The 26,017-nt window shown below is 36.4% G+C and overlaps 1 protein-coding gene and 1 long non-coding RNA gene across 10 annotated transcripts in view; one reads left to right on the top strand and one right to left on the bottom strand.

Annotated features, from left to right (window-relative positions):
* Positions 1-26,017, top strand: part of OTUD7A (OTU deubiquitinase 7A) — a 431,998-nt gene that overhangs the window by 270,277 nt on the left and 135,704 nt on the right. The gene's annotated exons all lie outside the window — the stretch shown is intronic.
* On the bottom strand, positions 405-24,083 carry LOC103093157 (uncharacterized). 2 transcript variants are annotated; one of them, XR_001629697.2, is made up of 5 exons: positions 23,659-24,083; positions 19,740-19,868; positions 14,200-14,296; positions 9,157-9,319; positions 405-709 (listed from the first exon to the last, which is right to left on the bottom strand). It is a non-coding gene; the product is annotated as an uncharacterized LOC103093157 (long non-coding RNA). The 2 variants fall into 2 exon arrangements; XR_001629696.2 differs by lacking the exon at positions 14,200-14,296 and having other exon boundaries at positions 23,659-24,071.

The following is a 26,017-nucleotide window of genomic DNA, read 5'->3' as shown; positions in this document are numbered from 1 at the left end:
CCCTGAATCACACAGCCAGGAAGGGTCTGAGGCCCGATTTTAACCCAAGACCTCCCATATCGAGGCCTGGCTCTCAATCCACTGGAACCACCTGTTTTGTTTTAAACATGGAAGATGCCATCCAGTTATCTAAGTGACAGAATTGGCAGGTAGGGGGCTTACAGTTAGATTCTTGGAGAGGAGCTAATGCCATTGGTTGAGCATCATGCCCTTTTCTTGTATATCAAGCCTATCCTTTAAAGATATAATTTCTTTTTTCAAGGTTTCTATGACATTATTAGCCTTTTCCTGTTTTTCTTTTTGACCTTTAAAGACATAAGCAGCAGTATTCCTCAACTCTTCAGGGTCCAAATGAGGACACCGTGGGCAATGCGTCTTAAAATAATCATAGACCAACCTGCAAGAACTGTTGATAAAATGTTTCTTTATTTGCTTAATATCTTTGTCTTCAGACAATATCTTTAGAAATATCAAGGTCTAGGTACCAAACGCCAAGCTGAATGAGCTTATACATGAATTGTGAGGGTGTCCCAGCATCGAATTGTCTAAGGCTTTCAAATTTTGACCATGCTTCCATATCCTTGGAACATTCTCACATATCTGTTATAGTGGCCTCCCTACAATGATTTAATTGCAACCAGTCCTCCGGTCTGTTATAATCCCATGCAGGATCCTGAGCTGGCCAGTGTGCTGCACCATACCCCTGAAACTTAAATGAGAGTTGATCTTATTTTTCTCACATTCCATTAGAAAAGCATTGAGCAAATTCTCAACATCCTTATAAGACAGGTCATAATAATCAAAAATATCAGCAATTTTCTTGTTCACCACCAGAGGCTCACATTCAAAACGAGGTGCATTACATTTCAGTTCTCTGATTTCTTGAGAAGTGAAAGGTATATAGTGTCTTGGGGTACCATATCCCCATTGCATCCCCTTAAGGGGAAAATGCCTTCATAGGAATCATTTGATGGCTGTGGCCCTTCAGAAGTTGACTAAGGGGATTTTGAGGCAACATGGGTAGGAACGGGTATTGTAGCAGGTTGAGATTTCTTCAGGGCTGGGACTGGTCATGGGGTGGGAGAAGGAACAGGAGAGGGTGGGGGATTAGAAGAACAATCAGGGGAGGCAAGATCAGCCAGGGGTTGTAGAACATGGGAGAGATTTTGCAGAGTACGAAAGAGAAGGACCTGTACCTGATGTATAAGAGAGGGGTGTCTCATCTCCATTTTGGGAGAAATAGGTTTGTCTTCTATTTGTGGTTCAGGAACAGGCTCACAAAATTCAGACTTGTTTTGGATGGGATAGGTATTTTTCATTAGATCATGTAAGTGTTTGAAATTTTTTGATTGATTTTTCCTGTTGGCCTACATTTCTGCTTTAATCTCTCATGAAGTAGCATTTTTTATCTTAATATTGAAGATCAGAAAAATAAAATTTCGTAGGAGTACAAGGAGAAGGAGGGAATTGATGGCATTAAACCTGTAATAAGTTCATTGATTGACCAAGGCATCATAATTTCTTGCAAATCTGAATACAATATGCCCATCCTGCCTTTTAAAAAGCCAAAACTGGGGCCCAATGGCAAGCATCTCTATCTATTTGTCCAGGATCTGAGAGTTGTGAACAATCACATTATAAAGAGACACCCTGTAGTTTCTAACAAATACTGTTATTTCTTCTATTCCTAGTCCAGCTACATATTTTACAGTAGTAGACTTGTGCTCAGTTTTATTTTCTGTACCCATACATGAGAACTCCAGGCATATCTTTGCTTTCACTTGGAAAGGCTCCTTTGGATTTTGGTTAATTTACCTCAGGGATTTGTGGACAGCCCCACCCTGTTCACACAATTCTTAATTGCTGATAAAGATACCATAAAAATTAAATACAGTAGTTTAATTCAGTATATGAATGATTTACAGTTGGCCTCACCAAATGTTGAAGCATGCCAAGAGGATAGCAAGCACCTCTTCTTAGAGCTACATAAAAGAGGCCACAAGGTCTCCAAAGACAAAGTTAAGTGGTATCTTCCCAAGGTACAACATTTAGGCTTCATTCTAACTGCTGGATCCCATTTAATTTCTCCCAAGCTTATTGATAATATCCAAAAGTTAAGCACTCCTACCACTAAAAAGCCATTGAGGGTGATTCTTGAAGCAACAGAATTTTGTCGGCAGTGGATCCCTTACTATGTGGAAATCACTAAGCCTCTGGTAGCACTCACAAAAAATTTGGTCCCCGAGCCACTTAAGCTGGAAACAGAACACCTAACAGCTCTTTCAAATTTAAAACAAGCTATCCCATCTGCCCCTGCTCTCGGCATCCCATATTATGATAAACCATTTACTTTATATGTCCATGAACAGAAAGGGGTAGCTTCAGGTGTTCTAATTCAACTTTTGGGACCTGCTCAACACCCAGTAGCCTATTATTCAGCCTAGCTTGACCCAGTAGCTTCAGGAGCATCACCGTGACTTAGATGAGTAGTTGCCACAGCTTTATTAGTAACAAAATCTGCCAATCTGGTATTGGAATGCCCTCTTACCATAATGTGTCCACACAAGGTTGATACTTTGTTATTAAGACATGGGAAAATCTGTCCTCAGCCACTTCCTAGCTGTGTGACCCTGGGCAAGTCACTTGACCCCCATTGCCTAGCCCTTACCACTCTTCTGCCTTGGAGCCAATACACAGTATTGACTCCAAGACGGAAGGTAAGGGTTTAAAAAAAAATGACATGGGACACAGGCATTTACTGACCAAAGGATTACTAGGCATGAGATGATATTATTAAATAATGAACATATCACACTAAAACACTGTGGAGTTCTTAATCCTGCAACCTTTCTCCCTGATTTACTAGTTTCCAGAGAACCTTTACACAATTGTACATCTTTAGTGTCCACTGTTGATAAACCTTGTAAGGATTTACTGGACGCCCCTTTGGATAATTCAGATTTAATATTATTTACAGATGGTTCTTCATTCGTGAGGGATGGCATGCGCTATACAGGAGCTCCAGTAGTTACCGAATTTGTTACTCTGTGTACAGCTTCCTTGCCCTCAAATGTAAGAGTATATGGTACAGAACTCACAGCTTTGAAATATGTCTGTATCATTGCAAAAGATAAAAGAGTCACAATTTACACAGACTCCTGCTATGCCATTCACATATATCATGCCATAGGCATGCTATAGTTTCAGAGGGGATTCTTAACATCAGCTGGAAAATGTATTGCCAATGCAAACCTTATTTTTGAACTTCTTTCTGCCATCCAGCTCCCTGAAGCTATAGCTGTCATTCACTGCTCTACACACACAGGTGGCACTGACCCTGTCTCCAGGGGAAATAACCAAGCATATATGGCAGCAAAACTATCAACCTTAGAAGACCCTGAATTAATTATGCCACTAACAATTACTAATAATTTGGATCTATCCCTTTCTTATAATGACAAGGAAGTGGTCTAATGGAAGCAGAGATTTAAAGCAAAACAGATTAATGGACTATGGTTATCATCAGATGGTAAACCCTTGCTCCCTAGGGCTTTCTATAACCAGATTTGTCACTCCATTCATAAACATGGCCATTTTGGCACTGAAGGTATTGTAGACTCTGTTAAAAATGTATGGATAGCACCTGGAATAACTACAATTGCCCCCAAAGTATGTTCAGCTTGTCCTACCTCCCAGGCCTTTAATCAACATGCCGTTCAAGGAAAAGCCTTTGGTGGCTGTCCTCTTGCTTACTCACCATTTGAGCATCTACAAATTGACTTTATCTCTATGCTAACAGCTGGACAGTATAAATTTTGTTTGGTCATGGTCGATCATTTGACCAGGTGGCCTGAAGCATTTCCTACTGCTCATGCCACAGTGGCTTTTGTTGTTAAAATCATTTTGAAACAAATTATTCCTCTTTTTAGTCTGACAGCACATATTGATTCAGATAAAGGAACTCATTTTACTGAACTGGTCTTATCTCAAATTTATTCATGTTTGGGGATAACACCTAAACTTCATACACCATATTATCCCCAGAGCTCTGGCCAAGTTGAATGAATGAATAAAGAACTTAAGACTATAATTGGCAAATTGTACATGTAGACTCATTTTAAATGGCCTGAAATTCTACTTCTGGCCCTGTTTTATCTCAGAAGCAGACCCAGAGGTGATTTACATATCTCACTATTTGAGATGCTATTAGGACATCCACCTATTCAGGAACCATTTACCCCTACCTATACTTCACTGTTAGGAGGAGATACAGCTATTGCTACATATATCAGACAATTATAAACAAAATTGTGAGAACTCTATGACTCTAGATATGCTGTTCAAGCAGGCCCCATAAATTTCTCACTTCATGATTTAAACCCAGTAATAGTGTGTACATAAAGAATTTCAAACGTACTGGGTCGACTGAACCTGCTTATGATGGACCATTTCAGGTCCTACTAAATACACCAACAGCCATAAAAAACTGAAGGGAGGAACTCATGGGTTCATTGTAGCCATATAAAATGAATAACTTCTGTTGATGATGAATAATTAGTTGCACTGATTGAATTTGACTATTGATTGTGATTAGATTTCTTTATTGCTGGATTTGTACTATTTTGTTGAACTTTATTTGGTTGATCTTTGTATTTGCACAAATTGCCTTGTAGGGCAACACATATATTACTTCAAAGAAGAAAATCTGTATTAGTGACCTATATTGACCTGATGTGCCCTTTGCAACATTTTGTGCCTTTACTAGTTTTGCGGGTTTTTTTGGATTTTTTGAATATCTATCTCATTTGCACTCATATTGCTTTATCTACCTTATTTGCACCCACACTGTGGATCATGGTAAATCAAAGAGGAAATGAATCTTATTTTTTGAATACTATCCCCTATGTAATTACCTCTGTAATTGTGAAATATACACATTTCAACATTTTGTTTTCTTCCTACCTCTGTCATACAGAATTTGATTTTTTCCTTCTTTTCTCATTTTTTGCCTTCGAAACACATCACTAGTATTGAAAAGGTTTTTTAAACTATTTTTACATTTGCAATAGAATAAACTAAGATGTCCGTTTACCTAGCATATAAAAACATACCCAAAAGGTTTTGGAATATGGCCACCTGCCACTAGTTATTTAAATATTCTGAGACTTTGCTCAATGACTATGTCTAATTAAAGGAGAAATGAACCAAAGAGGAGAACAGAACTTGACTTGCAAAGTGCCAAATGAGTATGAAACGGTAAAAGAAACCAAACCAATCCTATGGGGATTGATGACATTCTGCACAAAAAGCACAATGACTTGATCATGTGTGAGACTTGAGGTTGCTGCTGTTTACCATATGTTAAATGCAGGACTTCCTTGTACCACACTCTATATCAAGTATATAACATCAATTGCTCTGGCACCATTACCCCAAAAAAGTGAAGAAAAGGGATTGGGAATTCTACTTCCCATTTGTCTCAAGATCTAGTCTCTGTTTCTCTCATGATGTGAGAACTTACTGTAATCCAGACTGCTAAATTGGGTTAGTGACTGATTGTTGTTGCATGCTTATGAGACATGGATCACTACAAGAACCTGTTGTGAGTTGTGATATATTTTTTTCTTTTTTCCTTCTTCCCAGAATTTTTTCAAGTTTTCTTTTTATATTCTATATCTAACTGAGGTTATTTTTAAAATTTCTTTGACTTCTTTGATATTTTTTGATAATTGATTGATATGCCCTATGACTCAACCGTGTATCCCTATGTAATTCCTACATGTATCCCTGTATCCTCCTCAGGGAGGGAATGTATTATTATTTTTCTCGGGGGAGACTATGTTATTGTGAACTTTGACTTGAATTTGAGCCTAATTTTCAACAAGAGACAACCTCCCAGAATCTAGAAGACCCAATGCAGATGCCTGCAGAGACCACATGATGCACCAGAAGATCCAGATGGAACTTTGAGATATGGCAAATTTCAACTTTGGGAGGGTTGAATGCTTTTGTTTTGAATGTACACTCTTATGCCAAAGGGGACTAACCCCTAAATGGCTTTTTGTCAATGCACCTATTATTGGTTTTGTTCCTTTTTTCCTTTAATTTTCCTTTTATCCCCAAATTATTACAATTTCCCTTTAAAAACTATAATATTTGTATATAGCTCTAGTTCAAGTAATAAGTTAGTTATGTTTTCATGATCCATTCGAGAGACTGGTCTCCAAAGGATCACAGGGGGAATGTATTGATACCGAATTTTGAACCATAGAGACTACATTTCCCACAATTCCCTTTTCCTTCTCCTGTTTGTGCATCTCCTTATGTAGACTGAGGGTTTGAGTTTCCATTTTGCCCACCTGGACTCTCTGGCTTGTACCAGCGTGAAGGAGGAAGCATTTTTTTTTCTGGCTCTGTTTTTTTTTAATTGCTCTTTGCTCTAATTGGATTTTAATAAATAGTATTAAAATAATACTTGGAGTATTTAATATTAATTTTAATCTTTACAATATCTAGTAATTATCTGAAGCAAGATTTGAATTCAGGTCTTCCTGACTCTAGACCTAGTGATCTCAACACTGTACCACCTAGTTGTCCAACATACAAAAGCAACTGGCCAACAGAACTAAACCCTAAGCCCTTTGCTCTCTATTGCCTTTTACCTCTCCTTGCTAGGTTCAGGTGGACCTCGTCCCATAAGTAATATAAAATCTCCAAAGAGGTTAGAGCCTTTCAGATGAATCTAGCCCAAGATTGAATTAAAGGAGGAGAGATGTTAGGTTAACCCACAAGACCGAGGAGACCAATTAATTAACATAACATCAAGATGCAAAATTGGTGAAAAAACTAAAAATAAAATATCTGAATTACTATTCTAGAACTGAACCTCACACCTCAATTTAAGAAGGAAGGGAAGTTTGCTTATGTGACATTAAATTCCATTCCGGAGTCTTTGTGCAAAACTTCACAAAAAGGTCTTGCTCTACTATATGAGAACAAGAAATATCCTTGCCATGTATTTTGCATTATAAACCTCATGCATTTATTTTTTTTTTGCTACTTGGGTTTTTTTAACTCACATTCTATTATTATAATCTAATAAGGGCAGAAAAGGATAGTATCCTTAATGAAGTCATGTATGTGAATAGTTTTTGAATGAATGAATGGATGGATGAATGAAAGAATGTATATTGTTAAGGAAAAGGGAAATTATGGCCATGGCAACCAGAAATTTAATGAGTAAAATATTTTTCCCTCTAATGAGTTTGGAAAATTATTTTCAAAGCTGCATTACCCTAAGCAGGACAGAGAAAGAAAAGATTTTGTTCATAATTCATTTTTTATTTCTTACTTATTTTTACCTGTATGGCTCTTATCTCCCCCAATCTAATTTAATGATGGGCTCTAGATATTGTCTCTGAAGTGCTTCTAATGGTAATAGTGATTTTTTGTGTATAATTTCTTTACAAATGATGAGTCCTGTTTTATAAATGGTTTTCTTAGGCCTACCTCATAATTGGAAACATTAGTCTCTTTTCCTCTCTATGTTATCTAAGGTCAATTCATCTTACTGGCTGTTGCTTTCCTTGACTTTTGGTGACTGATTATAAATCATCAATGACCACTGCCATTAGAACATTGTGATTTTTAGTATCCTCCCCTGCTTTTTACCCATTAATTGCTTCAGTACACTTAATTAGCAGTTCCAATTGGCATGAATACTTACTCTGCAGTTAAATTTGGGCTAGAGATGATTCATGATAGGCAGTCAAATGAAAAGGGTACAATTATAGATTGAGGCATATATATATATGTGTACATAGTTCACATGTTTAATATAAAACTATATTTTTATTTAAGCCATATTTGTGTATAACTTAAAATATATCTTCTAATTTTAAAAAGTTCCTTCATATAGAAAACATTTTTTAAATGTCACCCTGAAAACAAATTAAGCAAGCATGAGCATGATACCAAAGCAATACTTGTGGGAAAATGGGTCTACCTGGGAGGCCCTCGTACTCCCAAACTATAAGAGATCTTTGGGATTTGAGAATAAGGGTTGCTCCTTAAAGACTTTCTGTTTTAAACAATTAATAGTTTAATGAAATATTCCTTGGTTAAGGAAAAAAAAGATATGAGCTTGCAACTGAACACTAAGATCATATTACCCTGATTACCATGATTATGTCTGCTGAGCATAAAAATAAAATATACAATGATTTAAAAAAACATGCTATACCAGTCAATGTTGGTGCTATCCAACTAATATTGCCATAAACCTATATCAGATAAGTAAAAGAATTCTTCCAAACATGTCAGATAGTATTGACAATCAATTAGCTCTTGTTAACATTAGCCAAATAAACCCAATGTTGCTGATTTAACAGAGGTTGGATATTACTCTGAAGTTGCATTTAAAATTGAAACTTGTTTTTTAGCTTGGTATAGAATGTTAATCTCTTCTGATGATATATTTTTAAACTTCTCCCTTTAGTGTAATTCATAAGATTTTCCTTGTCTATCAAATGGAGCAGGCTCTCAGTTGGTTTGCTTGCATAGGCTTTTTAAAAGAATGAATGGCAGTTGAAAGAAGATAGCTATCTCAAGATGTTCCAAAGCAGTCCCAGCTGCTCTTTATGGTTGTTTAAAATTCTGGGATGTGATATCTACTGCTGGGAATTTGCTTCACATGATTTGAGACTTCCTTCACAACCAAGCAATCACTTTTCTCCTTTCAGGAAGATTTATGGTGAAATAGGGACAGTTTTTAAAGGATCATATACAAAGGAGATTTGAATTGATATCAACCCATTCCAAGGTTTGGTTACCTAACAGTGTGTTTTCTCCATTCTCCCTTCAAGTACCAGAAATGACCACAGACTCAAATGTAAGCATGGACCTAAGGCTCCTGTCTTGCCCATATAACTTCAACACTTAAAATTGAAAGGGGCCACAGAAGCCATCCATGTAAGGACAATCCATACCTGACCAAATCCCCTCATCAACATCTGACAAGTTCTTTTTCATCTAGCTGCTCCAGGGATAGAGAACTTACTATCTAAAAAAGCAACCCATTCGACTTTGGAAAAGCTCTAATTGTTAAAAATAAATATCTGCTTTCTTCATCTTTCACCTGTTAGTGCAAGTTCTTACCTCTGGCCAATCAAAACTAGCTTAAATTTTCCTCCATCTTTGCCAATAGCCATTATGTTGTGCCTTAAACTCCCAAAGAAGCTCTTTCTCCTCCAAAGTCTTCTTTCATACTTTCATTTTCTCCAGAGGGTCACTTGGCTCCTATTTGTGATGCTGGATAGACCTAAAGGAAATCATGAAACTATAGTGGGTCTGCTACAAATTTATGTTACATGTCACCTGTGCACTCAATGCAGCAAACTAATCCTTTTACACCTCTATTCAATTACATACTTCATTCACCCTACCAGCAGTTCCAGACATTTTTATGTAGTCCCCAAAACCTTTCTTCCACCTCTCAGGTAAAAAGACTGAGGCCATTTGATGGCTTCTTCTCTCTTGCCACTTTATCTCACATTGTTTGGAATTTTCCCCCCACTATCTCCTCTTTCAAACTCTGTCAAGAACTGATCTTTTGTGTAATTTATAGTGAGGAAATCTGTTCTATTCCACCATCTTCTCACAGTCTTTAAATGTACCTTTAAAGCTATCCCCTTCCCATATTTCCAGGAGATTGTCCTAAACATTATACTCACTTTAATAACTAATATCTACCTATATAGACTCCTTCACTGCTGCCTAGAGCCATTTCAGTATCTCCTCTATCCTTAAAGAAGTCTCAGCTAATGGAACTAATTACCATTCTTGAGATAATGATCTATACACTATATAGGCTTCTACCTCCCCTCTCTTCCTCACTTCTAAACTCTTTGCAATATGACTTCTAAACTGAAGTTTCAACTGAAAATACTCACCCTTCAAAGTTACTAATCATTTCTTAATAGCTAAATCTAATACTCTTTTCACACCTCATTCTTCTTGCCCTCTTTTCAGCCTTTGAATCTATTGATCACCATCTCCTCCTGGATACTCTTCCTGCCTTTCCTCTTACTTATCTGAGTCCTCCTTAGTCTCCTTTGCTAACTTTTCATCTAGTTCATTCCTATTAACCTCCAAAACTCTGTCTTGGGTACTCTTCTCTTTCTTGGTCATCCCATTCAGTGCCTTAGATTCAAATGTGATCAATACATCCAAAGCATAACTCCTCATCTTTCCTATCAGAAGCTCCCCTATACCAAACTTCTGTCATAGACACCAATATCAGGCTCAGCTCACAAACTTAGTGCCACCTTGGCTCCTCTCTTGAATTCATTCCACATATATAGAAACTCCACTCCACATATTGCCAAGTTTTCTTATTTCGACCTTCACAAATGTTTCATGTCCTTCTACTTCTCACCATTCATGTGGCCACCACACTGGTAGCATAACCTTCTTGTTGATCTTTTTGCCTCATCTCTCCATATTCTAGTCTAACCTCCTCAGCTCCCAAAGTTATTTTTCCAAAGAATTTGTTACTCTCCTTCTCTCAATAAAGCCCAGTGGCTCCCTGTTACCCCCAGAATCAATCTAAAACCCTCCTTCCAGTCTTCTTTCATCTTATTCATCTCCATGTTCTCTATGATTCAGGTACATTAATCTACTTGCTATTCATGACACAAGATACTTCTTTCCTCCTCTTTACCTCCATACTGACTACCCTCCATTCCTGGAATGGTCTCCATTCTCACATGTATCACTTTTCTACTCTGATCTTCTTCAAGACTCAACCTAAATCATATCTTCTTTAGATGGCCTTCCTGGTCTCTCTTTTTTTCAAGTGCTGTCCCTCTGAGACTACTTTCCATTTCTATAAATAAATCTTGTATAGACAGTACATGGTTTTTGTTGCATGAACTTGGGTAAGTTATACCACTGCTGTAAACTGAAGTATTCCCATCTATAAAATGAGGGTATCGGACTATAGCACTGTTAAGATTCCTTCTAGCTTCAAATTGTATGTTCCTATAAGATTAAGTACAACTAGAAAAACTTTTTTCTTCTACAATAGCTCTTCTTCATTTCTTGAATTGGTTCCTTCCCTTTTTTCCTCATTCCCTTCACCCTATCTCATCTATCTTTGTGTGTAAGTGCACATATGTGAATGCAGGTCTAAAGGGGTCATTATTTTAGATATGAATCTATGAGTGTTCATTGTAGCATTGTACAAATTCTACAAGAACTTGATTACTAGTGATTTTCACATAATAGACAGAGCTCTTATTTGGCCGGGAGCAGAGATTAAGCCATTTCAGAAAAATGAGTCTAAAAATCAATGGATTCTTCTTTCCCCCAATCAATTCATTCCACATCTTTCTCCACTGAGTTTTCCTTAGGAACATAGTGAAAAGTGAGGGTGCGTATCAAGATGATTTGCAGTGACATTACCTATTAGGGAAAAAATCACCAGAATAAGTACAATTATCAAGTTAATAATACAGAAAGATTAAAAACTGGCCCATTTGTCACATCTAGGACTGTAATTCTAGAGGTTGTCAATGGTAACTGATGGTCTATTCAACTTAGAAGACTTAAAGTCAAGAGTTTGAAAGGAAGCAATTTTGATTCCAGATATAGACAGGCCATAACTTGGGGAATACATGACTTATGAGTGATTTGTTCATATAAATAACATGGATTACTAGCTACTGCTAGCAGAACTGTTGCTTTTAGGAATTATAGTCAATGTTGCTATTGAGAGTTATAGCTCCCTTCTCCATTCTACTTCTCTACCATCCCTATCCCACCTAAGGACAAGACCATCTCTTCCATCTCAGAAACTACTCAGATAACATCAGTGGCAATTGTTGCTGTATCATTTTCCTATTCTTGGCTTAGAGAACTAATGTTGGAAAAGGACCTCAAGATTCTTGATCTTAAACTCCTTATTTTATAGATGATGATATTAAGGTATAGAGAAGTTAAGTGAATTACACAAGGTCATACTCACAAAAGTATTTAGGTATAAGAAGTAGCACTTGAACCTAGGATTTCTAACTCTAGAGCCAATAATCTTTCCATGCATAAATTTTGATTATATTATCTAATTAGTAAATCTCATTCAAGGCAAAGTTCAAATGTAAGTGACTCAGTCTGAGGGAATGAAGGGACAACAACTAAATTAACAAATTATCTAGAATCAGGAGCTATTTTGAGTTCTATGTGACTTGTCCCTACTTTGTTACTTTCAGCCCATAATTGGCACATGAAGGAGAATTCTGCCTTTTTAAATAGTCAAATGAGAAAAACCACCTCAGATTCATAGACTGAGGAGCTTAGATTTGTTTTCATGTGTGAAAAATCATACTGGTTTCTGTGTTTTTATTTTTAGCTCTGTTTTCTGAAAAGATTCCTTAAAATCATTTCTATGTGCATGCCTGAATTTGCATTCTCAACACAATATATGCCAGGAGCACAAAGATGATAGTACTTAAGCTATCCCTATGAACTGTGTACAATGGAATAGTTCCTAAGAGTTAATATGAGGGAAACCAACAAATACTGACATGTCTATCCTTTTAATAAAGTATCTACTATTTCTTGAAATAATTAATATCTTGATGCCAAGGAAAAAAGTAGGAAGCTTTTTACAGTGATAAAAAAATAATATTCTTTTTGCCAAAAAGAAAGTGATACTGATAGAAATCAGTATTTTGATCTAGTGAAACCCCAACTCCTATCTCTGAGACCCTGCTGGATTAGATAGATACTGAGCATAAAGGCTACTCTTTACCAACTCTGATGGGTTAATGACTTCACAAAGTTGTAAAAGACCACATAATATAATTCTGTAAGATGTTTTGTAAATTCTTATAGATCACATAGAGGCAGCTAGTGGATAGAACACCAAACATGGAGTTAGGAAAGCTCATCTTCTGAATTCAAAACTGTCCTCAAACACTTATTATCTGTGTGACCGTGGGCAAACCACTTAACCCTATTTGTCTCACTCCTCATCTGCAAATGAAATGGAGAAGGAAATAACAAACTGCTCCAATATCTTTGCCCAAAAAAACCCCAAATGGAATCATCAGTTTCCACAGAATACATATCTATAACTCCATAACACCAGTCCTAGGATACCACCCCACTTCAAGACCTCTTACCTTCTCATCTGGATGACTGTAATTGAAATCCCTGCCTCCAGTCTCTTTCTTCCCCTCTATTGACCATTTGCTATCAGTGCCAAAGAGCTCTTCCTAAGACACAAGTCTGACCACGTTACTGCCACTCAAAACACTCCAGTGGCTCCCTATTGTCTTTCGAATCAAGTCTATTTAATAATTAAAAGCTTTTTCCAGTCTGGCTCCAGCCTGCCTTTCCAGGTCCATCACATATTATTTTGCTTAACTATTTCTACATTCCAGCCAAACCAGCCTACTTTTTGTACCTCATACATTACATTCCTCCCCTGCTTTCATGCCTTTGCACAGGCTGTTCCCTGTGGCTAGAATGCATGCCCTCCTCACCTTTGCCTTTTATAATCCCTAGCTTATCTTAGAGGTCTGTTCAAGCACCACAACCCTTTCCTGAGACCTTTTCCGATCCTCTTTCCTGTTCTGAAATAACCTTGAATTTACATATATATTCATATACATGTACATACTGCGAATTCACACACATACCCACATCTATTTCTGACTTATGTGACTATGCTATTTTCCTCTCATAAGTAGAGTTTTCTGAGGGCAAGAGCTATTTCATTTTTATCTTTGCAAACTCAGTGCCAAACCTTGGCATATAGCTGGTGTTTAATAGATGTTTATAGGTGTTCATGAGTCAGAGACTAGGAGCAGGAAGAGACTTTAAAGTGTATCTAGACCAACCCTCTCAACTTACAGAGAGGGTAGGTGACTTGGCAATGGTCACACAAATAATAAGTGTCCAAGATGAATTTGAATTCATGTCTCCTTGGCTCCAAGTGTAGTACTTGGTCCATTACACCACATTGCCCTTACCTGTTGCTGCATTGTAAAGAGGGGAGAAGTCAAAGATATCTAGATGACAGTCAACTAAATTACTTTGGTCTTTTTTCATATGAACTATATGTATAATCAGTTATCTTCCATTCTAAACTTATATAATTGGGTTTTTTAATAACCAAATACAAGATTTTCTACTGACCTCTGTTGAATTTCTTGTTAAATAGAAATGTCAGCTTTTCTCACACACACTCTTGCACACAAAGTTTTAACATGATTTCTTCCTCTCCTCTTCTTTTCTGTAAATAATGTATTTTTTCGCTAAAGGAAATATGCCTTTAAAAATGTACAAAGATCTTTCTGGAGTCAGATTTATGCATCAGAAGTAAGGTGAATACCTATCCTCAAATGTGGCCTCTTCTCCGTAACTCATATATACCATATAGAAATAATATGGTAGAGTTGAATTGAAATACTTATGTTTGAATCCTGGCACTGACACTTTTTATGAGACCTTGAACAAATATCTTTTATCTTCATTTACTGCATATGTAAAATGTAGGAAAAGATACTTGTACAACCTTCCCCCAGAGGTTGCTGTAACTACTAAATAAAATAATGTTTGTAAGGTGTTTTGTAAATTCTTATACACTATATATGGAGGCAGCTAGGTGGCACATTAGATAAAGCGCCATGCTTAGAGTCAAGAATATTTGTCTTCATTAGTTTAAATCTGGCCTCAGACACTTATTAGTTGTGTTACCTTGGGCAAATCACTTAACCCTATTTGACTTTATTTCCTTATCTGTAAAATGAGTTGGAGAAGGAGATAGCAAACCACTCTAGTATCTTTGCCCAGAGAACCCCAAATGGGCTCACGAAGGGTCAGACACAACTGAAATGATTTAACAGCATAAACTACAAACATTTAAGGTAATAGTATTATTACCTGGAGAAATCAGCCATGCAGATCATCTTCCTGAACACTTCATAAGTAATGACATACTATACACTGATATTATGATTTCTATGATCTTTATTTTCTTACATAGCTTATATCCCCACTGGACTGTAATTTCCCAGAATAGTACATTATTACATATGGCTGATGTGTAATAAATGCTTGTTAAGTGAACGAATCATTGAATCTGGTGAGGAACCTTGACAATTTCAACAACATCTGAAAGCTGTGTTTGATTACCAAACAAGCCAGAAATTTGATGAGGGCCAGCTTACCTGGTTATGTGAAAAGACTCTGAAAAACTGGTGAAGGGAATTAAGAAAATGCTTTTATGGATTTTAAAGCCATGTTTACACAGAGTGCTGGATCAGGATGGTAATGATAAAATGTGCCTTTGGTTTTAACTCCTAGAACCCTAGTGGTTGGAAATACTTGACATGCTCCATCACAGCATCCAGTTTATTCCCAGGGTATATTTTACTTCCTGGCAGAATTTGGCTAAAAAACTCATTTGCAGAAGACAAATCAAGACTGCATCGAGGTGAAGTTGGCAACCTTCCAAAAGAACAATCCTGTTTTATTATTTTTAAAATCTTCAGTGTGTAGTTTGATTGGATTTTAAAGAGGCTGCCTCAGGGAATACTTACCAGAACATCCAAGGTGATGGGAGAGTCTTTAAAATAGCATTCGAACTCATTTTCACCTATGGCAAAGCTTATATTTAGGAAAAAGAATCCATTCAAGAGAAGGAATATTAGTCTCCTTGAAGCACACTAATTCATAGCACTAAATAGCTGTCATTTGAACATTCAACTCACTTTACCTGAATTAGCTTTATTAAAATATATTCAAATTTTGTTTTAAACATCATTTCTTGGTTAGGACAGGATCTCTTGCTTATGATTAATTATTATCCTTATGAATGAATCTGATTTTCCCCTCTATTTCTAACCTAAGTCAACAATTTTAAGATAAGAGAACAAGTTATTTATTTATCCTGGCCAAGTTTGAAAGACAAGTTAATCAGACATATGATGTGTTCTTATATAAAATGTTACCCAGCTTGCCTGAAGCTGTAACAAAATTCAACTGTATCTTAGAGGGTCCACAACAAAAGAGGCAGAGGCTCTAAATTCATGTAGATTCATCCTGGGAGGAACTGCTGAGCAAGAATAGGGGCAACCAGAGTTAACTCAAAGGAAATTACCTAAAGCTTAGGAGCATTTCATGCATAGTGTGAAAGGGAATGGTATCCCTAAAGAGATGAAAATAAAGTCCTTTCTAGAAAAAATACTTAATGTTGTAACCTATACTATTATCTCATATAGAACAATGATTTTCCTTGATCACAAAAAAACTACTAAAGTCATGTAACTAAGTAAAACAATAATCTATTATACTAATTATACTATAATGGTATATAAAGACAACTTTGTGCAACTATAGAACAGATATATAATATTTACCTCAGATTTGCACCAAGTCTGTCCCAAAATCCTTTTGTAAAATGCGAATTAGAAATAGCATGTAATTCCCAGGGTGGTTGTGAAGATCAAATGAGATAATATACATAAAGTACTTGCAAACCTCAAAAGTTCCATATAAATATTAGCTATAATAATTATTATTATTTTCATTAATAATTATTCAATTCAATGAACATTTTATTTTTTAGTTAAATTTTACATTTTAATCAGCAAAAATGGCTGTCAGGCACCTGAGAGTTTTCATCTTGAAGTTTCTTTCAGAGGTAACTAATGGATTCTTTCAATTTCTACTTTGCACTCTTGTTCTAAGAGGTCTAGATAGTTTTCTTTTATGACTTTTTTTTTGAAGTATGATGTGTAGGCTATTTCTGGTCATAGATTTCAGGTAACAAGGTGACCCTTAAATATTTCTCCATGATATTCTCCAACTCAGTTATTATTGCTATACTTTAAATTTTCTTCAATTTTTTTTGTCTTTTGATTTTGTTTCTTCTTGTCTCATGAAACATTTCTTGTTATCTCATGAAATCAATAGCTCTTATTTGACCTTTTCTCATTTTTAGAAAGTTCATTGCTTGAACACTCTTTTGTGCCTCATGGACAAAGCTGGTAATTCCCTTTCCAATTCTTTCTTCCATAACTCATTTATTTTCAATTTTCTTCATCTAGGGTTCTCATTTCAACTCTAAAATATTTTTAACTTAAAAAAAACTCTTACTTTACAAAGAATGGCAATAGAATTTGTGCCTGGTCTGTGTTTTTCATTGAAATTTTGCTGGTTGATGTTTTGGAGTCATTGCCTTCTTCTGCTTTTGTGTTTTGAACATCACCACACTATAGCTTTTTATAGTGGAATTCTTTTTCCCCCCTTTGCTCATTCTTTCAGCATACTTCCTGTTATTAACCTCAATGTTAGGGCAAGACTATGTACTTATGAAGGGAATGTTTGGACTGATCAAACTGTTGCTTTCTTGGGGTATTTAAAGTTTTGCAATATTTTAGGATTTTAACAGTTCATGCTGGAGACATTCAAAGTGATCTGATCCTGTTCAAGTCTTATTTTTGTATTGCTGATATGAGCTTTAAAGTTTATGCTGTTTTTTCAGTCTGAGCAATAGGCCTGTAGACTTGCCTTCTTGGAATTCTGGAGACTGCTGCTGGATCCACCAGCTAGGAAACTCTTCTGTTTCATAGTGACAGAACTGTGAGCTACCTTTTGGTTTGGGATTTATGGTCTGATTATTCTGCTACAGAATGGACTAGAGCAGTGATGGCAAACTTTTAGAGACTGAGTGCCCAGATTACAACCTTTACACTGCATATGAACCCCACCCCTCCTTATTCCTCCTTACTAGGGAAGAAGTGCTCCCATTGGCCTGCTGGACAGAGGACCAGATGATTTGAGAAATGTCCTCAGGTACTCCTAGAGAGAGGGAAGGGACCAGCCACATGCAGCATTGGTACCATAGGTTTGCCAACATGGGGAGAGAAGCTAGAACTGAGAGCTTGCTCCATCCCTGGTAGACAAGCTACATAGTGGCTGCTTTCTTCCAAACTTGTTCATTTCTTAGTCCACAGCCTACTGCTTGAGACTGTTCCTCACCCTGGAATGCCACCCCTGGGTTTTGTGCCCCAATTATTATGCCTTGGATATATGACCTGGAACTAAGTACAGATTAACAGAACCGCCAGTTGGCATCTGTTCCTGAGACCTGAATGGACTGAGTTACCCCACTATAGGTCCAAAACCTTGTCTTCTTTTAGTCCTCTTTCAGTTTCTGGACACTAGAATGTTTTGTTGGCTAGACAACTAATGTTCATGAGGAACATTGTCTATTCTCCTATACCTACCTATTGTGGAAAAAAAAAACTTTTACTTCATCTCTTCAAGAAATTCCAATTGAATTTGTGTCAAGAATTTGTGCAAATTCTTGCATTTGTCCATCAGGATTTGGTCTGGAACTATGCAAAGTATTCAACTAACTACTAAAGATTCAAATGAAAATATAATCTTTGTTTTCAAGGAATTTATGTTTTTCTTTGTGAGAGAAAAGGACTGGGAAGGTAAAGAAAGGACATATATACAAATAAATATTTTACCCAGTAGGGAATAATGAAGACAAAGGAAAAATTTAGGTGGAAGTCCTCTAAGATTGTTTGGGGAAGGAGAGAATATTTTCAACTAAGAAAGGCTATAATAAAAAGATGGCAGGTAAAATGAGTCTTAAAAGAAGAGAAAGATTCTGAAAAGAGAGATGGGATCCCAGGATCATCTGAGGGAAGGAGCTGGAAAAGGGAATAAGCATTTGCATAGTACCTTCTGTATGCTGACTACTGTACTAAGCACTTTACAAATATTATTTTAGTTTATCCTCACAAACCTATGAGCCCCATTTTATGTTTCAGGAAATTGAGGCAAAGGTTATGTGATTTATCCAGGGCCAAATAGCTTCTGCCAGAGGCTACATTTTAATTCAGATCCACTGTGCCACCTACCTGCCTCCAATTATCCTGTTAAATTTATCATTTTCTAACCAAATGATTTAGCAGCTTTGTAAATTCAACCTTTGTAACAAATATGAGGCAGCATGTTCTTATTAACCCATTTTCTCCAATTACTTTATCAATTATAAACATACAAATATTAATATATTAATTATAAATATAGAGAATTATACTGTGTAAGAAGTGTGAGAGGATAGGTTTTTTCTCAGTATTTAGATTCATAGTGATTACTCAACTTGTTTTATGTAGAACATCTAAAGTGAAAAGAGAACTAAGAGCATTACTTTTCTATAGTTTCAACTGAATTCTTTATGTTCCAAACAGCCAACCAGCTGTACAACTCTCCCCTAACTACTGTGTGTGGCATGTCCCAAACCAGAAACAATTTAAGACATATGTGCATGGCATGTAGAACCTATGCATAATCAACCTAAGTGGCACTGTTGGAAATGAGATTCTTTCTTCCTCTCAATATTTGAAATGTTAATGAACTTTCCCATTTATCTTCCTTAGATCACAATTTTAACCTTAAGGAATAGAAGCCCTCTTCTACTAAATACTCTTTTTATAATAACATGAATAATCAGTCTTTGAATCATTTTTATGTGCCACCTACTACTGGTACAGCATGAAAATGTCTATTTCTTGGTTTTATAATTACATCAATTCTTTGATGTTACATAAGAGTCTATGTGTGGTAGAAAGAACCCTGGGTTTAGGGTAAGAAGATCTGTGCTCACCTCCCTCTCAGCTCTGGACTTATAACCTCCCTAACTCCTTTCCCCTTACCTCTCCAATTCTGTTATCAGGTTCCTTTATTGTCCTTATCACCATCCTTGGATATGCTCCATTTGCTCACTGTCCCTTCAAAAATGTTAAGTTCCAGCACTGTGCACAATATTCTGGATGTGATCTCACCTGGGCAGAGAACAAGGGATTTATCAAGAAAGAATTTGTGACCTTGATAAGCTGAAACAGATAGAAGGCTAGAGGGCCTCTTCCAACTCTAAAGCCTTTGAAATCACTCACCCTGTTTGGACCTCAAGCTTTCCACTTATTAAAAAAGGAGTTTGAACTAAATGGTCCCTAAGTTCTAATCATGTTCTGAAGCCTGTGTTCCTATGATCCAAGTGTTGTTGTTCAGTAGTTTTTCTGTCCTATCCAACTGTATGTGATCACATTTAAGGTTTTCTAAGCAAAGACACTGAAGTGGTTTGCCATTTCTTTTCCAGCTGATTATACAAATGAGAACACTGAGACAAACAGGGTAAAGAGATTTGCCTGGCATCACATAGGAAGTCTCTGAGGCCAGATTTGAACTCATGAAGATGAGTTTTCTTGACTCCAGTCTCAGCACTCTCTTTCTGCTTGATTTTTTTCTTTTAAAGATGGAAATGCTAGGGCAACAAATAATTACACCGAGTTCAAAATATTACATTAATACCAGGAAGGATATAAAAGATCATTTAGTTTAATTACAAATCCCTCATTCTAAAGATGAGGAAATGATGTCTAAAAAAAGGGAATTGACTTAGTGCTCATAGTCACAAAGCAAGTCCTTCAGAGGCAAAAAGTTACCAACATTTATTGAGTAGCTTCTGTGAATCTAGCACTATGAAGAAGATTTTAAAATAAAAATAAAGCTTTCTCCCCTCATGCATGTATTTATGGTCTAATTAAAACTAGAAAAAAATTAAAAATTTACTTATTGTCTGGTATAATAGTTGGAGGATCTAATAATTGTTTTTTTAAATAACCTCAGCTAAGAAGCAATATTAAAAATGAATACAGTTTTTAAACCAACATTATAACAGAATCTGTGCCTAGGGGTTGTAAGTTCTATGTCTCAAAATCATTAACCTTTTTCTAACAGATCTATGATACAATTAAAAGACCTCCTTGGAAAGTGTTCTGCATCACAATTTGGTAATATGCTTACTAGTGAATAGCAGTAAGCAAAAGGCATTATGAGAGAGGGTAGCAAGACATTGTCCAGAAATAGAAAGGCTATACATAGGTCAGATCAGGTCAAAAGTACTATGTCTAACTCTGGGCTCCATGTTTTTAAAAAGAGACATCCTAAATTGGAGGATATCAATAGAATAGGTACCAGAATGATAAAATTTGAAAGAGCAGAGCAGCCTATCTTAAGAGAATAAGTTGAAGGAATTTAAGATGTTTAAGCTGGAGAAAGTTTAGGGGGTTGACATGAAATCATTTTAAAGTATTTGAAATTTTTTTTATGTAGAAGAGAGATCAGACTTATTCTCCTTGACCCAGAACTAAAATCAATAAATACGAAGAAAAAAGAAAGATTTATTTCATCAGAAAAACAACTCCCAAGGAAGTTTCTTCCTTGGTCAAAATTCGAAACAGTTTGCCTTTCTAAGCAGTGAATTTCCTTTTACTAGAAGTATTTAAGTAGACATTGGATTACCATTTTTTTCGATTATTTTCTAAATAGGACTTGTAATTTAGATAAAGATTAAATTAGATGTGTCTCTCAGTTCCCTTCCAACTCTGTCTATGTTTCTACAATTTTAGTGTTAAGACTCATCGGGACTTACTTATTCAACCAGGCTTTGGGCCCATCAGTCATCAGGAAACAGTTCTGCATTTTGAATTTATATAATGTCCTTTCATTTTGAAAGGGGCTCAAGAACATTACCAGATGGTGGGTTTTCTTATTCAATGTTTTGCATTTAGCCCTACTTCCATTAAACCCTCCTTTCATTCTAACCAGTGTCATTCTTGTTGCTTCTTTAGTGTAAGAATCAATTACCCTAAAAGCTTTCCTCATTACCTATAGAAGGGCACCTTTGGGCTTTTGCACAATTGCTCATGGGCATCTTTCTCATTTTACTTTCATTTTATTCTGACTAAGCAAACCTTGCTCTATAATTTATAGTGTACATGTTATCGGACTCCTGAATGGAGAACTTTGCTCTCTCTTTTAGCCATGTCTTCCTTTGGAAGGAGAAGCCTTTTCATGCAGCTGAACTTCGTATCTCTTAAGTTTTATTGCATTGTAAGCCATGCCATTTAGTATGTTATAGTTGGCTGTTAAATTTTGGGAGTGTTTAAGCTGTTCATCTTTTGAATCTACAAAGCTCAACTTATCTTTATATTATTTTAAAAGAAATATTCGAGAAAGGTTCTCCAGAAGCCAGAACAAAAAGAGAGATATGACTATCTCTGCTAACCAAAAACCCTTTGGAGGTCCCTAGGAGCAGTATTATCCCTTAGTAAAATTGTGACGTTTGTTTTTGTTATTTTTCATTTCCCTTTTTTATTCACTTTCAACCTCCCTTTTATTTATCACCCATGTCCTCACCACATCTCCTGCCCCCTTGACTTCAGTTCAGTGACCTTGTTCCCCTACCACTACCCTAGTCCCTCTTATAACAGTATATGTCATATACTGTTTATACCTTTTCCCCAGGTATTTGTATTTTATTAGAAGCCTGAGGGAACTACATTTTGCTGAAGCCGAAAGAATCTGGAATGGTAAAATATGAGGCACCAGAACTCTTGGTTGGGATGTGTCCCATATTTAAGGGAATGAAGGCTTTCTTAGAGCCTTTCACATTCTACCATATGGATAATCACATATCCTTCCCATATGTAAGGCTGACCTGACTGTTCACAAATGAATATGGAACTGACTGGCCACTGATTTCATATAATATAGCAATTCATTTTTTATGGTAGAGTTTTCTGTGTGTGTCTTCAAGTGAGATTAGAAGCCTCCAATTTTTATAGGCATCTTGCTCTACATCATAACCTTTATAGTAGTTGAGATTACTCAATTCTAATGACATCCAGACTTTCAGTTTAGAAGGGTCACAGTATATTCAGTAAAGGGATTTGGTCTTTGATCCAAGACAGACCCATCTATTTTACCTTCAAAGAACCCATAAAAACTGTATTTCCAAAAGGGCAGCCATATTGTCAAGAGATCCTGATGCTCTATCTTCATTAATTCAAAAGGCAATTATTAGGTCTGGAGACAGGAGGTCCTGGGTTCAAATATAACCTCAGATACTTCCTAGCTGTGTGGTCCTGGGTAAGTCACTTGACCTTGATTGTCTAGCCCTTACCAATCTCCTGCCTTGGAATTGAAGAAATAAGGTTCCTAATTAAAGTAATAATGTAGATACATGGTGTTATCCACACTAGGCAACTGTTTAGATACCCAGTTGTTGTCTGTGGGTATCTAGCTTCCCTTTTGTGAAAGCAAAGCAGGTTTACTTTCCCTCACTAGGCCAGTACACACAAAAGCCTTAGAGACTATTTTATAAGGAAAGCAGTATCTCTGTTTATTAAAAATCAAGGTTAGGGGGGCAGCTGGGTAGCTCAGTGTATTGAGAGCCAGGCCTAGAGACGGGAGGTCCTAGGTTCAAATCTGGCCTCAGACACTTCCCAGCTGTGTGACCCTGAACAAGTCACTTGACCCCCATTGCCTAGCCCTTACCACTCTTCTGCCTTAGAACCAATACACAGTATTGACTCCAAGACGGAAGGTAAGGGTTTAAAAAAAAATCAAGGTTAGAATGTGAGGATTAAACAAAAGGATGCCCTGACTCTAATTTCTACACTTAACCCAACCAATCTAAGTCCTTCTCACAAAGGATGCTTCTGTTCTTCCAAGCTACACTACCAGCTCTCTGTTGCTGGCTAGATGTTCCCCCAAAGCTGACTAAAGTACCTGGCTATAATCCTCAGACTCTGGTTCAGTCATTTCTACCAAAAGTTGTCTCCAAAATCTTCTAAGAGTGGACCCAAGACGGCTGAGTCCTCCCAATCTAGGTCTGATCCTGAGGTAGAACCTCAGGGTCCAACAGATAGGATCTCAAAGTAAAACCTCCAGGCAAGTTGGTAAACACAACAGGGATAACTAGATCCTCTTCAAATTGTTCTCCAGTTGAACAGAAACCTCAGGAAATGGTTTGAAGGTTTCCCTTTGTCCACAAAAGGCTTGAGGTAGGAAAGCCCCCAGGAGTAGTTCTTCCTCTCCTAGCTTAGGACAGGAAATGGCAGTTGTTCCTTCAAACTCCTTCCTCCTCAGTCCACTGCATTCCAGAACATTCTCCAGGGGTCCTTAAGCCAAAGCTTGAGCCCAGCCAGCACTTTGGAGACAATTTCTAATCCTCTCAACCTTACTCTTATCAAAATTCAACTCTATAATCTCATTACCACATTCCTTCCTCTGATCATTTGATAAAATTTGTTGAAGACAAAATTTTTTCATGTGATCATCCATAAATGTATATAAATCCCCCTTATTCTAAGCCTATTCTATTATACTACCCCAAATAACAAATAGTCCTTTTCCTAAACGTATCTATCTTCCCTACTCCTACACTCTACCTTAGTAGTAGTAGTCTCTTGGTAACCGAGGATGACCATTGTCTTTGTGCGTTTTCATCTATGGTGTATAGATGAGTGTGCACAAAGACACTTGTGCATCTTGTGCATGGAGATTTAAGTGGAAAAGTCATTGCACAGAGACAGTCCCACTCTCTCGGCGTTGGAAGCCAGGGTCCAGTGGCACGAAAAATCGTTATACCTGGAGACTTCCTCAGCTGCATTGGATGGCCGTGTTGTCCTTTGTGCTCCAACACGCCCTAAGCACTCCACAGTGCTTTGCTGCATCGCCATCTCAGCTGTTGAACCTTCTTATTGGTTTCTACCTTACTCTAGGGAATAATATAGGAACAAGTGGATTACAATAAACAGTTACATAGAGCAAAATCAAAATGCAAACATTTGCAAAAAACAAATTCAAAATACAAAATGTAAAAGAATACAATAATAAAATTTAAAAATGCAAAATGCAAAACTTTTCCACAAACAGTTGTCACAAAGAATAAACTGTCATACTAAGGCTAATACAGAAAAAAATTATCTAAAAAAATAATTTTACAAAAATCTAAAAATTGAAAAGAGAAAATTACAAAAAAAACACAATTTGATTTATGCTTTTGAAAAAAACAAAATATAGAACTATGCAAAAACCTTTGCAAAAAACATATGCAAACTGTATGTGAAAAATCTTATTTGAATAATTCAAAACAAAACCTTTGTCAATGCTAAAACCTTATCCTAGTACAGAAAACAAAAACTGTCTACAGAAAACCTGAATACTGAGTCTCCTATCCTAAGAAATCTAACTTTTGTAACATTTTAACTTCACACATGTACAGAAAATCTGTACAAATTTACAACTATGCACAAATGGTTTCTGCACAAATAATCAAATATATACAGATTTTTTGAAATTTAAACTCTTGCAATACTGCAATTATCCACAGTAAAATCTATAGAAATATACATATCCTGTATAAATTTCTGTACAAAATTTACAATATATACACTTTTACACACTTGCCTATTCTATGTATGTTATTTACAAAGTATGTTACAGATTATATACAAGTATGTACAAATATATACATGCATGTGTCAGGAAGATAAATGTCCTCCCTCTGACAGTAGTAAAAAACAAAATCTTTATAAAGACCTATATATGTATTCTGATATTCCACCTGAGTGGAATGCCTTAAATTTTTTTTCATTTAGGTAAGACCTCATGGAACTAGTGGGTATATTTATTATCCTTTCATTCCAAGCAATTCGTATATATTCATTTATCTACATAAATACTGTCACCTGGTTATAATATTTCAACATTTGTGAGATGTGTATCCTATATGTATAGGTAGCATACAACCAAATACTTACCAGATCTTCAGATTATCCTTTTCTCTTGTTATCTAATGTCTCTGTCTTCTGTCTTTATAATTCTTCGTAGTACTATTTGTAATGTTGTTTGTGACTATAGTGAAAAATGTGCAGTGTTAGAATTACACATTATCTTACAATTTATGTCCATAATCCATGTCTCTTCTTCTTCTGTGCTGGATTCTTGTGTAAAGTCATTACCCTGTCAGCATCTGGTCTGCTGTTCTCTCCTCTCCAACTCTGCTATGCTGTCTTCTGTCTTCAATACTCTTCTTCTGATTCTATCTCCTCTTACCTGGTCTTTCTGATTGCAGCCATGTTTT

Source organism: Monodelphis domestica, chromosome 1 (genome assembly GCF_027887165.1).
Source record: "Monodelphis domestica isolate mMonDom1 chromosome 1, mMonDom1.pri, whole genome shotgun sequence".
NCBI lineage: Eukaryota > Metazoa > Chordata > Mammalia > Didelphimorphia > Didelphidae > Monodelphis > Monodelphis domestica.
This window is presented reverse-complemented; position numbering and strand designations above follow the sequence as displayed.